Source organism: Condylostylus longicornis, unplaced genomic scaffold (genome assembly GCF_029603195.1).
Source record: "Condylostylus longicornis isolate FDR11 unplaced genomic scaffold, ASM2960319v2 ptg000013l, whole genome shotgun sequence".
NCBI classification, from domain to species: domain Eukaryota; kingdom Metazoa; phylum Arthropoda; class Insecta; order Diptera; family Dolichopodidae; genus Condylostylus; species Condylostylus longicornis.
This window is the reverse complement of record NW_026577982.1, coordinates 13,297,694-13,312,933: the sequence shown is the minus strand read 5'-3', so window position 1 is coordinate 13,312,933 and position 15,240 is coordinate 13,297,694.

Below are 15,240 nucleotides of genomic sequence, written 5' to 3'. Positions count from 1 at the left end.
AAAAAAAAAGCAGATTCCTGTAGATTTTTTTAAGGTCATTGATAATAAATTACAATTGAATATAGAAACTACGCATAAACTATGTAAAAATGTGTGTTTTTCTTACATTAAAACCCTATATGCATAATTGCAAAATATACGTACATATATATATTGTGTGGTTAATATTAAAAAGCGGCTATATTATAAAATTAAATTTTAAATATCTTACAAATCGAAGCATGGATTCTCAATTTTACAAAAAAAAATAGGCAGCCAGTTCTCAATATTTATTGAGGTATGAAAGTTTGAAGAAAACGCTTCATTTGATTAAACTATAAATTTTTTTTAACCTACCTAACTGTACTTTATCTTGAATAATTCAACTAAAATCGCATCCATTAATAAAAAGCAAATTAAAATTTAACCCTCTTGTGAATTTCTAATAAGCGTCATTTCCGTTTGTCTTCATTTATTCTTTTAATTTTCTCAAAAATAATATAGTCAAGAAATTCCTTTTACCAATTGTTCTATTTCCTTTAATCACGCTTAAGTTAAAAAAGAAATCATAATTGCAGGTTTCATCCACAAAATCTAATTCATACAATCAAATTAACCAAAAAGGAAGCAAAAACAAGATTTTGCATAATATTATTCCTAAAGAAAAAGATCCTTTTACTATTATGATGCTATTGTTTGTAATAATAAATGTTATGCAAATCGACACGCGTTATAGCGTTAACTTTTTCTAGTATACTGCAAACTAATACAATGTCTTGAGGAAGTATATTAAAAATAAAGGTACAGTTCTAAAAATATAATATTTAAGATATTATGAAAAGTGTTTAAAGAAACTCATAAATTGTAATTGGATATCACTTAAACACTTAATGTGTATACGCACGCTTTTAATAGACGCCTCTATTAATTCTTTATTTTTGAAACATAAGTTTTATGTTATCCTTAGTATTAATTGAATTGCAATTTTTAGGACATATGGTGAATTTTCTTAATGTAAAGAAGAAAAATTAGGAATACAATTCAGTAAATCAGAATGGGTAAAGGCTATTAAATTAAGTGGGGCAGATAATACATCCAGTGCAGTAAATTGAAATTATTAGTCCACTTCATAACGACTATTATATATGTACATCGCAAGATCAGAAGTACCTGCATTTTCCACAACAAATTTTATTTATCACATTTCAGTTCACTGCAAGTATACTTTTGCACCCTGTATAAATATGTTTTTCTTTTGAGTTCTGCGTAACTGTACATTCCCACTTTAGGCAACAATCATCACATGTTTACTTTTGGCCCTAAAAAAAACTAAAAATAAACGTAAAATTAATTTTCACAATGCCATTTGAGAATTTCATTTGCATTAGCGCTAAAGGGATGAACAATGAACATGTTTCCGTATACCATAATGAGTCAAACTGGATTATGTATAAGAATTTTTCATAATGTGAAATTTTTGTTTTTGAACTGCAACAAGAAAATTACATTTTAAACATGGTATACGCAAATATTTTTAATGTTATTCATAATAATTTCATTCATTTATCAAGAAAAAAGGATCATAGCACACTTTTTTAAGGAAGTAGGAGGCACTTTAGAACATGTCATTTAACAACTTTATTTTCATAAACAACATACTACTACAACTTCTTTTTATATTCCTTAATATTTTCATAATAACATAAATTCGCTTTCCTTTAATTCTATACCTACTTCATTTCTTAATATAAAATATTTTGGTCCTTTTGTAATTGTTATGTCTTGTAAAATATCAAATTTCAGCATAACATTAAAGTATTTGTGACAATATATTAATGTTAAATATTTGAATGAATTTTGCTTTAAGATTTTAAATAAATTATATAGAGATGAAGATAAGAAGGACTACATTTAATACAACAAAAAGTGATTATAGTTTTAAACTGTTGACCATAGTGTCCATTTCTCTTAGTACGTAAATATCATATGCAATTTTTAATATGGAAGTTGAAAAATCTGACTCAAACTAATTGTATGAATATCAAGCAATATAGAGAATACGAAATAATTACAGCATAAACGAATCTGGAATTCTGAATTTGGTGTTGTAAAAGTTTTGGTTTTGTTTAAATGCATATTACGAATAATGTACCACCCTTGGAATTAAAAGGTAACATACAAAATGTATTATTAACTACGTTGTATCGAAATATTCAGAATGTTCAAGAACTAAAAGAGAAAAACATACATATAAATATACAATCATTATTAAAATTCAATTTTATTATACTTGCAATTAAAAATTTTTATTTGAACTTCTCATTACTGCAAAAATCTTCAAAATACTTTTCTCATTTCATTTAATAACTGCATGGAATTGCAATTTATATAGAAATTGTATATAATTTTTAAAGAAAATCTCCTCAAATTTACGAATCTTTAATATATATTATTTATTTTTTTTTTTTGAATCGCAGACATATAAATCCGTAATTTCATTTTGACTTCCTGAAAAATAACAAAAAAAAAAATAGAAACATTTTTATATTTTAAAAATGTATGGAAAAAATTACCATTTTGGTGAATTAAAGTTAGCCAATTTCCAATTCTTTATTATAGATGGTGTGTGTAAGTTATGAATTAGCATACCAAAGTTCGTATTATATATGTATGTACCTCAATTGTGAACCTGTTCCAAAATAATAAACTTGCATAATTTGTGAATTCAAATGAATTTTTATTATAAAATTGGTTAACAATTAACTATATGCTCTCCACTCTACATTCATTTTAATTCGTTTACCCTTTATTAAAATCGAAAATTTCTACTTCTACATAATTTTATAAGTATAGAATATATAAATTTTTACGACTATTACTATAAAGTTACCATAGAAAACACCGTTATATGCACATACAATTGCATAATAGAAGAAAATTTCCGATTTTCTTTCTTATATTTGAGTATATTCTATGTCATACACTCGCCATGATAATAACAGTCGTATTTATACAATGTGTTTGTGTGTTTGGGTAAGTGTTATTATTTATTGAAAAACTGCATTGTAAAATTGCCCAGAACCAATTTTTCCATAAATTTTAATTACATATGTACACATACTATTTCGGTTTTTCTTTTTCTCTTCTTTTTAATAATAAATTCTAATATATGAAAATGTTCTAGAGAAGTTCCTAGAAAGAAAATAAAAAAAAATAATAATAACAAATTAAAATCAGGAGAAAAAAAATCATATAATAATAATTTAAGAGCATCTATAATACAGAAGCTAGAATTTTTCAATTTTAAAACTAAAATTTCTTTCACATTGTAAACTATAAACTGAAAAACTAATAAAATTAAAAGGAAAATTCAAGCAACTTTAAGTTAAAAAGTGTATTACAAAAAAACCGGATTATCAAACAACAACTTGATATTAAAGAAAAATATAAGAATGAAAGCCTATTCCGTGGCTATAATTAGCCTTAACATGAGATCAATCATTTTACTCTTTCTTCTTCCTTTTTTTCTCTGATTTGTTTTGTTGTTTCATATAAAATGTATACTATGAGTTGGTCGGTTGTTCGATGATAGATAATACCTTTTATTATTATTTATCCATTGTCAGACCAAAAAAAAAAAAAAACCAACAAGCATAATAGAAGAAAACCAATGTTTTATAATAATAAAAATAGAATATTAAAAAAAAAATTATTAACATTTTGATTTCCAAAGTTCTAAGAATAAATTGAAAGCCCTAGACTGTTATTAAAGTTGTTTTATTTCAATTAACTCAAAACTGTAATGATTGATTTTTTTCTGTTTTCTAAAGTAAAGTACTTCAAATGCACTTTCAACTACTACTGACTGTGAATGTTAATGCACAATAGTATTTTGAAATTGTATTTTTTTATCGTAACGCCCTCTATTCTTATCTACGAAGATAAGCTGAATTTATTGCTTCGCTAAGGTTCCGATCAAATTGCCGCTCCAAACGGACTCCCACCAAAATGAGTGAAAAAGCTAATTTTCTGCAGCTGTTGCTGTTTTAGTTCTCACTTTTTAAGTTTTTCTTCCCAAATCTTAGATAACTGATAACATTTTTAAGTTGATTTTTTGTAGAGAGAGGACTTAAGTTTTTATATAAATTATTTACCATAGTATAGGGGTGCATGAGTATGACACAATATTTCACACAATGTTACGAATCCAACTTCAATAAGCAGTTTAAATCAGTACAAAGCAGGCCCACTAGCCTTGAATTCCCTTTCAAGATTAAATGGTTGTGCAATGGACTTTTTCCATTTTATATGGATAAACTAAATTCCTTTGAAATATTTTGGAGGCACATACATATCTGGAGAATCCACCATAGATCCTAATGTGTTAAATAAAATATTCTATTATAATTTTTGTAATAGATATGTTTTGCATTTTATATTCTAACCTGCAAAAAAAAACAATATTCTATTTTATTTTTATTATATTTTTTTTATCATGTCATATCATCTTTATTGCCATATTCTTATTAGTGAAAGGTTTTGTGGTTTTGGCAGACGATGAACGAGTTGATACCAATTAAATGAACTCTTCATTTCAATAAAAAAACAATAATAATAACAATCTAAGTAAAAGAAGAATAATAGCTATAGATGAAATAGAAACAAAAATAAAATAATGAACCTGTACCTCAGTGGTTTCGCTATGTTGCAATATAAGTAAATTTATATTTGAATTTAAGAGATGATATATAATTAACAGAACAGGTAAATTTTATCAATGAAAATATTGAATACCAAAATGTATGTTTATAGAATGTAAATGTGAATAAATTTGTTTAGCAGGTATGAGTATGTGTGTCCGATAACCAAAACAAAATTGATAATTACGAATCTATAGATTTTACTTTTTATTTTTTTGTAATCCGACTGTAACATTATTTTATTTAAGGCAAAATACGCGACTCCACCATATTATACTTATGGGTATATATGGTTACTGAGTCTATACGATAATATAGAGTTTACCAAAACAAAATCATGATGATTATTTAAAAGAAAAGAGTAATAAATTTCTAATGAAGATTGAATCTACTGAAGAAATTTTCAAATCAAATACACAAATTGTACATACATGAGCATTAATCGCAAAAGATACACCATACAGCGCACGCTTACTCTTGATATATATTACATTAATAATATATATACAAAGTGTATAGAAATAATAATTAAGCCTTATGGTAGCAAGTGCATAGGATTAAATCTTTTTCAATTGTAATTTAATGATACAATAAAATTATAACAATTTCTATATATATACATAAGTAAAGCGTAGATTTATTCTTCAGAATCATAATAATCCAGGGTTACGCCCGTTTCGCGTTTTCTAATTGCATATAACGATCCAAATGAAAGAGAAAAACGAGAAATTAAAATAACGAAAGACAAAAATAGCGGTAAAGTAAGGAATATCGAATGATCATATGAGTTGATGAAGTACTCCTATAAGTGCTTCTTGTATAATGTAAGTACGTATACTCATATAATGGTTCATAATAAAAAGAAATCTTGGTGTGGTTACGAGTGAGAAAAGAAAGAAAAAAAACATTGTGGACCTCAATTTTTTCGATTTCAGTTTCTTGAGAGATAACATTACAGGCGTAAGAATATTAATAATTTTATTAAATTTTTAGTTAATCTTAAATTCTATCAATATACTACCATAATTCGATATACTACCACTCTCCGTCAACGAAACAATGGGATAACAACAGTTACAAGTTCTAAAAAGAATCTTAAAAATATTAAAAAACATGAAATAAAAATTTTAATGAAAATTAATTTGTTAATAAAGTTTTGTTTTTTGGTTTTTGAATTTCAGAGAATTTTTGTAATACAAATTAGGCAAATAAACCTAAAGTGATTATGATCATGGACAGCAAAATTAAAGGTATTAAATTTGTTGAACCTATGGAGGGCGCTTATTATCGTTGAGTACAACTTGTTTTTAATTGACTGAATAATTATAGCCGGAGTGATGACCGCGCAGTTAGGACTGATAACATAATTATGGCAATGCTGCAGAGCACAAAGAAATTTTATTGTTCAGTATCTTCTTGTTTAGAGTTCTCATCCTAAACCGCGTGTTATATATAACTTTATACCTAAAACAAAACAAAAAAAAAAAGTATAAAAATGCGAAAGATATTAGTCCTATGATTCTAGCTTCCTTTGTTCTTAATGTTTGGGGGTGAGTCTCCGCTGCCGACTCATTGAAATTATTTAGGATTTTAACAAACTTTGAGTTTCAGCTCTAATAGAAAATTTACTGATGAATAATGTTCTCTTTAAGTTTTATTGAGGCACATTTAAAAAATGAATTGCTGCAATATATAATTCAGCACTAAAAGGAAAAGTAAATGCAACGAGTTATCATTCTCTTGGCTTATGATTTAATGCTGCTGGCATTTTAGCTCTACAACATTTTAAATAATAGATGTTTTTAATTCTTCTTTTGGCAAGCGTATATTATTACATGTCTGGCAAATTATTTTAAAGACTTACTCTTAAAAACAAAATCAGCTTCTAAAATAACACAAAGACCAACATTTTTCCCTATATTCTTAATTAATATTACATTTCCTCTGTCCTACTCTATGCGGATGTTTCAATTTTTACCTCTATTTGTTAAGCATATGGTAAATTTCAAAACAAACAGTTATATTAATTTTTTTTTTGAAGAATTTACTTCCCATAAGGTATTTGTACGGTGAAATGTATCACATACTGTATGATATCAGGTGGTCTAGCGTGTTTTTTTTACATTCTTTCGCTAAAATTTTGTGAACTATATGAAAAACAAGAACAATAATATTGTCCCGTAATATTTTTAAATTATCTTCAGTTGACACATAGGTAGTTTATTGTCCGCATTTTTTTGTATTGCTTTGCTGCTACTATTATTTTACTTCTGCTCTAATAACATACTTGTCATGTTTATAAAATAAACGCATGTCGATATATTTCATATTATATTCTTAAATTAATTCATCCGTGAAACGTGAGAAAAAATTTATTAACTCATCTCGTGACAACTTTTAAAGATCTATATGATATTATTTTTTTATGTAAAATATTGTAGGAGAATATAAAAAATTCCCAGACGTTTTGTTGATCAAAGGAAGTAAAAGGATACACAAAAAACACACTAAAAATTGATATTTTGTCATGATGCTCGATCATTATAGTTTTATTTGTTGTGGTTTATAATGTAACTAAATCCTTTACTTTGATATTAATCCGTTTCTAAACGCTATAAATATTAGAATTTAAATTATTTATGAAAAGGATCATAAAAAAAACTAGCACGTGTCTTAATCTATAGTTAGAATTATGCAAAAGAATAATAAAAAAAAATTTTGAAGGTAAGTTTTATGCAATAAATATAAGTTAAAACGTTATTACTGTATATTTTAGGAATATAATTGCATAACAGTTTAAAAAACAATTTCTCAATAGGTATTTGGTCTAAAGAATTTGTTGATCGCTGCTTGTTACAATTGAATTTCATCTTGAAGTTGATTGCAAACAAAGAGAATAAAAATTAATATTATGGAATTGTCAGAAAATATAAAAAGTGAACAATATGGACAGACAACTTTAAAGTGAGAAAGCATCATGCCTGAAAATTAGATGGTGTGCTTGGAGTAACATCTAGTAGAGAAGGAAACACAACTTAAGAGTAAAGAAAATATAACATACGGAATCTTGGGTTAACTGACTACAACGTGCGATAACCACAGATCAGAAGTATAATAAATCTTCTGATTTTATTAAAGATGCTTGCAAACAAAAGAACTAGGATCACCAAGGCGTAAAAGTGGAAATGGAAAACGATGAAAGATAGATAGATTGTAGTTCTTAATGAAATACAAAAAACTTTGAGCAACACCTAATTATAAAGAAGAAAAATTGCAGAACATATTATGTACATGGATCAGTCGCCAAGACTTAAATACAACTCGTTTTCAACAAGCAACACCATCGAATTTTGATCAAATGCTTAAATCACTGCTGAAATAAATAAAATTTCCGCATTACTAAGTTCATCATACCTTTAAAATATTAGCATTCGCGTTTTTGTTTCTTTTCACATGCAAAATAAAGAAAAAAAGGATTCTTCATCTCAGTTTACCTATTTTGTCTTTTTTTATTGACTATTCAATATTGTTCATTTAATACTTTATTTTTAGGATCATCATTATTTTAGAGACTTTGTATCCTTTATAGATCATTTTTCTGTTTTGTAAAAACGATAAATATAATCAAAATGTGAATAAAAAATCTGGATCACAATAAAGAAAAGAAAAATAGAAAAGGAAACGTGTGTGGCCCTTCAAATATAAGATCAATTTTTATGCATTTAATTTTTTTTGTATTTTTTTTTTGTTTTTCAATTTCCAACTGAATGCCCTTTTGCATAATATTAGACATATTAAAAGGATATATGATTTTTTTTTCTAACAAAAATAGCTTCCTTTTTTTGTTTTAAGAAACGAAATTGAAATTAAGAGTTTTTAAAACAGGATTAGATGATGATCACATTTAAATATAGGATCCTTTCTTTCTTTTTCTGAATCATTTAAGAATGCATACAGTTGATTTGTAGTTCAATATTTTTTCTCTTTTATAGTTAATTTCATAGGTTTTGAATATCAAATAGACCACCTTGGATTTGGAAAATTTTAATCGATTGCTATACGAAAAGAAAAAACAAACTTTAAAATAAAAGTATACAAAAGGATATGCTTACATTTATAGTGGGTATCCTGATGTGATAATCTAGTTTCCATTTTAATTTCAAATAAATTCAATTTTCTTTATTTTATTTTTTGTCTTCTAAAACAGGAGTGTTATTCAATATTTGACACATTAAGGAATTATTTATTCAGTTTTCTTTTCCCGACTATTTGGAATTGTATACAAATAAAGATTAGCACTTAAATCTAATGGAGCCATCTAATTTAGATTCCTAATCACTTTCAAATTTTGAGAGTATAAGTGCACTGAGTCGATTCCCCAATAACTGTTACCCCAGATGAAGCAAAAGAGTATTTTTCCTATGAAAAAAATAAGCCAATTGCTGGAGTTTACCTAAAAATAACAAAAAACTTAAAATAAAATGTTCTGATGTTAATCACATAATTCAAAAATTTTCAATATGAGTCCAATTTTTTTCATTGCAACTTAACTACACTGTTTCTTCTGTACTTTCAAATCAAACTTTCCCTAAATATGAACAAGGCAGTTAAACATTTAACTTACGTACTCATGATGTATTTAATTTGGACCGCAAAACTATGATTCAGAATTTCTCAAATCCTCTTTGTATTTCGAGAATTGACTCATCTTTTATAAATCTGCAAAATATAAAATCATCGGGAAAGTTACTACACTTAGTAAATGAATATTTTATTCAAAATAAATTTTAGTAATTCAATTTTATTTAAAGCATAGATATAGAACAAGTTCTTCCCTACTATTTCAAATTAATTTATTTATATCATATTGAAAATTTCATTTTTAAGGTCATTAAGAATGTTCTGTGTATATTAAAAGGAACCGACCGATAAAATTCATTGATTTAATTTATTTTACATTACGCACAGTATATTTTTGATATTTCGTAAAAATTAAAACAAAAAAGTAACACTTAAATCGCATATTTCAAATAAAATATTTCAACAGTTTCTTATTTTTTACAGAAGCGGTAAATTAGAAAAGGATCAAAATAACCGCGATCTTATATATTGTCTATTTGAAAATAAAGATTGCGTTATATAATAATTTAACTATGTCAATTACAAAACTTGTTTTCAACAAAAAAACAAAAGTAGAATTTTATAAAAAAAATTAAAATATTCAAAATAAAGGTGAATGCCGCCATCATGTCTTGTGCGGTAAAATTCAATTTACACTTTAGGTTGTCCTAAATGGTTATTCCTTTTCAAAACTGAAATATTAGTGAAATTTTAAAAAATATTTCAAATATTTTATGGTTAACTTAAGTGATTTCAAAAAAATTATAAGTGGAGCAATTTCTATTCGGCATTAAATATTTAAAACAAAAATATAAATTCATTGATCTTCATAAAGTCCTTGAATTTTCAATAAGTATCTTCATCCTTAAATTTACATAGTTTTAAGGAGTTTTGATTTTAAATTACACAAATAACTTTTGAAAGGATTTAGTATTTCTATTATAAATTACAATTTTTTACTTTCAAAATTGTCTAACCAGTAGATCTGTTAGCTATTCTTAGATCACTAATGTGACAAATGAAATAAGTACAGATGTTAACACTTGCCCTTTGCTCAGTTAATTCAGCATACTTGACCATCATGTCGCTTTAATGTTATAAAATTCAAGGTATTATTTGAGAAAGGGCCACTTCTAATATTTTATGCGTCTACATTTAAACGAATTTGGGGACTATTTTTTCAGCATCATAATTAAATCTACTGGTTCTTGTTGTACATAAAATATAACAATAAAATGCATGGATAATTAAACTTTTCAGAACATTTAAAAACTAAAATTACCGTAATATTGTATATATATACATTAAAAGTTCGTCAGCGATTAAAACTTAATTAAACTATGTAAAATCCCTTTGAAAAAAATCTTCAGTTCTCGCATCATTTTTATAACATAATATATGTTGTACATTTTATCCGAATTTAATCCTTTCAATAAAAATAAAGGTAATGTTCATGTACATCATCAAAATATTTACTATAACCATTCATTAAAATAATAAAAGTTTGATTATATCAAAAAGGGTTTAATAAAATAAGAAAATCATAATGATGCAATAATAAAAAGAAAAATGTTACCCAATTTACAGTTCATGTTTTTTTACAATTAAAAGGCGTTCTTTTGACTTCCTCAAGAATATTCTTAAAAGATTCCAGGGCTCTCTTTTTTTTCACCATATTATTTTTATTTTACACTATTTGTATATAGTTATGGTTCGAATTTTATACAATACTGGAGATGGTCAGTGTTACATAAACAAAAGAATCAGAAGCGCCAGCATATTTTTGATTTGAAAGATTTTTCCAAAGTGAATTTATTACAACAATCATTCAATCATTCTTATTATATTTAAACTGAAGAGATTTAATTTAAAAATAAAAAACGCAAATTTGAAAATTTAAAAGAACGAAAAGAAATTTAATAAATAATAGAATGAATACAACATGTTCCTTGATTTATTCCAGTACATTGGATCTTGTGCAGTTCTCCTTTTTTTTTCTTCTGTTTCACATTTTTTTTTTTAATTTACAGCATGATTTATTTACCTAAAGGTTAAGATTTGTCAGGAGCAAGTGCAGAAAATTAACTGGAAATTATTGTAAACCCATTCATTTACGAACAATGAACTTAACCTACATTTAAAAGAAATGTAAATAAGAGTAAAAGATTATTAAGCAAGTAAGAGTAATAAATAAAGAAACAAAAAAGAAAAGTAAATAATAAAAAAAGACTTGGAAGCAGTAAAAGAAGATGATCTCAATGACTTTTTATAATAATCTTTAAATTATATAGACATGATCCATAAAAGAATAAGAAAAGAAAAAATTTCTTTTAATACAATATTAAATATAGTGAACACCTTACTTAATACATCACCGTGATCATAAATAAAATAAGAGAAAATGTAAGAGTTCATTTTGACAACTATGGTCTAAATTGTATTCCAAACTACAAAAAATATCAATAATGCATATCAGCTTAACATTTAAGGTTTCTTTTCCAGAAGAATTAGTAACCATATAACATAGGCAAATGTTTTTATAATAAAACATATCTGCAAAAAACAAAAAACGTTATATGTCGAACTACTTTCTTATTAGCTGTCAAATAAATGACTTTTTTTAACCGTTCTTGAATACTTTTACTTTAAGAAATTATCCTTCCATATAAATCATCACGTATTGACATTGCATGTGTGACACTTAATATGTGATCTGAATACTATCTTAATTCTTAAATGCAATTCAACATTATAAATGAATTTACAATTTTAAAATTCTCTCCAAAAATAATTAATTCTAGTACTCAAACACGAAAATGAAAGGCGCACTTCTTTGAAAGATGATTTTTTTTTTCTTTAAGGAATCAAGTCACACGTCTCTTTGTGTAATAAATTTTCTCTTTTCCGCTCCAAGCTTCTCATCCTATTAAATGTACTGAAATAATCACTGAACTTTTCCATCATTTATTTTTAAAAACTTCTTTTGATCAGAGGATTAACGTATGGAAAATATTTTGTTTTTGCAATATGAAAAAAGTTTTTGTAACTTTTATATTTTCTTCACATGGTATGTTAATGGTCAGTCATCATATAATGCAACGTGCATATAAATATTGTATATAATATGTTAAAAGTTAATCAGTTTATATGCGTGTAAAGAAATTCTTCTTCTTCATACTCATTATTTAGTACATTGTGTAACATCATTCTTTTCTTTGCATCTCTTCTAATTTTTAATGGGTATAAAAATGTTAAAGTGCGCAATTACAATTAAAATGATTCGCTTGAATACTTTATACATACATATATAGCATAAAATAAGTAAACATACAAGAGAATAAAAATAAGATTCTGGGATCTGGATTCTGCAATATAATAATTATTATAGTTTGAATAATAATTATACAGGACTTCTCTCTTTTTTTGCGGGATGACGATCATAATTTGATGTAAATATTATGCAGTTAATGCTCCTTCCAATCATGGTATGTTACGATTATTTACTTTTATTAATACATAATATTACATTGTTCGTGTAATGTTTGAGTAAAGCAACAGTATAATGTTTAATAATTTATTATAAATGTTCGAGTATTAAAAATGAATTTTATAAATATTATTCATCGACTGCTATTAAAATATTATATGATTATATCATAGTTATATATCAGATCGCTTTCCGGAATTTCATAATATAATGTTAAACTGTTAGCTAAGCTTAACCAATCAGCTCAGATGACCGTAATCTAAAAATGAGCAAGGAAATACGATGATTTGCACATTCAGTAGCAGGACGTCTTCAAAGGAAAACTGGGACTTTGTTGAATATTTTCGAAATTATCTTCAATCATCCTCATTATTTGCGTAAATCTAGTCAGAATTTGAAAATCTAAAACAAACTAATATTAATTGTCGGAATTCTAAAATTAAAGGCTTGTATTTATGTCACAATAACAGTGATTTAAACTTTTCTATTTTGCTTACTCTTCAGAATACCCTCTATTTGACAAATCCTAACCTAATAATTTACATAAAATTTTTATTTTAAAAATTTACAAAACTACAAAAAAATTTGTTTATTGGCTTGATTTTCATTATTTGAAAATCTTTGAACGGAAAAAATAGAAATCATCTTGAATTGCTTCACAGTTTTAATAAGGACTAAGTGTGCTACGGAGATCACAGGCTGCAATACAAGCAAAAAAATGTAAAGCAGGGAGACCGAAAATGACTTGGCTTAGGATAGTACAATAACGATAATACTGAAAGGGATAAGACAACGAAGGCTATGTGGAAACTTTATGCTCCCAAAAGCAATAAACAAATGGCCCCTTCCGTCTTATTGAATTATGAAACACTTGAACACCATATCACCACTAGTAATACTTGTGAAACTGTTTTATTCAAATACCCAATAACTAATGATCTTTAATTCTTAATCCTGGCAATTATTCCAAGCTTTTTCCTTGCTTGTTGTTTATAATTTTTTTTTTTGTTACTTCTAAATCAAATTATTTTGTTAAACAAATATATTTTCGATAAAATGAAAAAGAAAAACTGATTTTGTACATTTTAAAAGGTTGTTAAATATTCGATTAAAAATGCGACTTAAAAATTTTCCTATACTTATCGTTCCTTACATTTACCAATAAAATTGTTTAAAAAAACAAAAAAAGAAAAGACAATCAAACTGTGGAGTACCCGCATGCAAATATTTTAATGAAAATTAAAATCTTCTATCTCGTTTTTTTTTTTTCATCCACAATGAAAAAAACCTCACATACCTTACCAGGTAGAAACAAAAGTATTAACAGAAATTTTCTTTTTTTTTCCAAATGCTTAAAAAAAGGTTTTTAACAAGGTTCACCTCCATTAATTATTATAACCAACAAATTTACAACACTTAAGTGCAACATTAACTCATTTTCGTTTCTTAAAAATATTCTCGGATTTTAATAGATTAAGGCAATGGTAATCGAATGTCGATTACGTATTTTTTGTTGTTGCCATTTTTTTTTACTTAAACCAGAATACCAATATTTTCATGTCTTTTGACTTATAGGTTAGTAGCAATTTATTTAAAACAATCTTTAAATGATTACTTTCAAGTGCTTATTGCGACACTAATTACTACTGGGCCCTTTACAATTATTTTTATCTCTGATAATTTTTCTTATTCTGATCACAATTCGTGTATTATCTTGGGGATTTAAGGTTATTTAGGAATGTATACATACATATGAGTGTCTACATGCATTGATTTCATTTGCACAATAAAATTTGTGTACGTTCTTTTTAAATTTGTTACTGAATCCAGGTTCAGTTTATGATCCTAATGTGTACGTAATTTGGGAACTTTCGGTGTTGTTGAAACAAATTCAATTAAATTTTCGAACTAGCTAATCTCAATAACTATAAAGATTTTCATTCTTTGCACGAATCCTTCCAGTCATGCATAAAAAATGCATTAATAATATTTAATTTATTTAAAATGTTCCAGCTCATTAGAATGATTGGTTCCAAGGAGGGGGTATGGCGAACGTATCACATTCGGGATAACAATACAAAAGGACACATATTTGCCCCTTTGATTTGACTTTTGATTTAATAGTTTCTCACACTTGTTAGACAATCTACAATGTACAATCTGAACCAAACAACATTAATTTGAATAAATATACCAGCTATGCTTACCCAGGTTGAAAACTCCTTTGTGATTGAGGTCTGCTTTGATTGATACTTTTAATTATCTGGTATTAATCTACATTGTTTGAACGGCCATTGCGATTTTCCTAGTTCAAGCCATTTCATGACAATTATTATGAAGTATCAACCGTACTTCAAGTTAATTTGAGATTTGTAGTTGATCTTTGGCTACTCAGTTTCGTATCCCATGTATTGTCAGAACAAAACTAATTATTGTTTTCCTTATCGTTGTTAA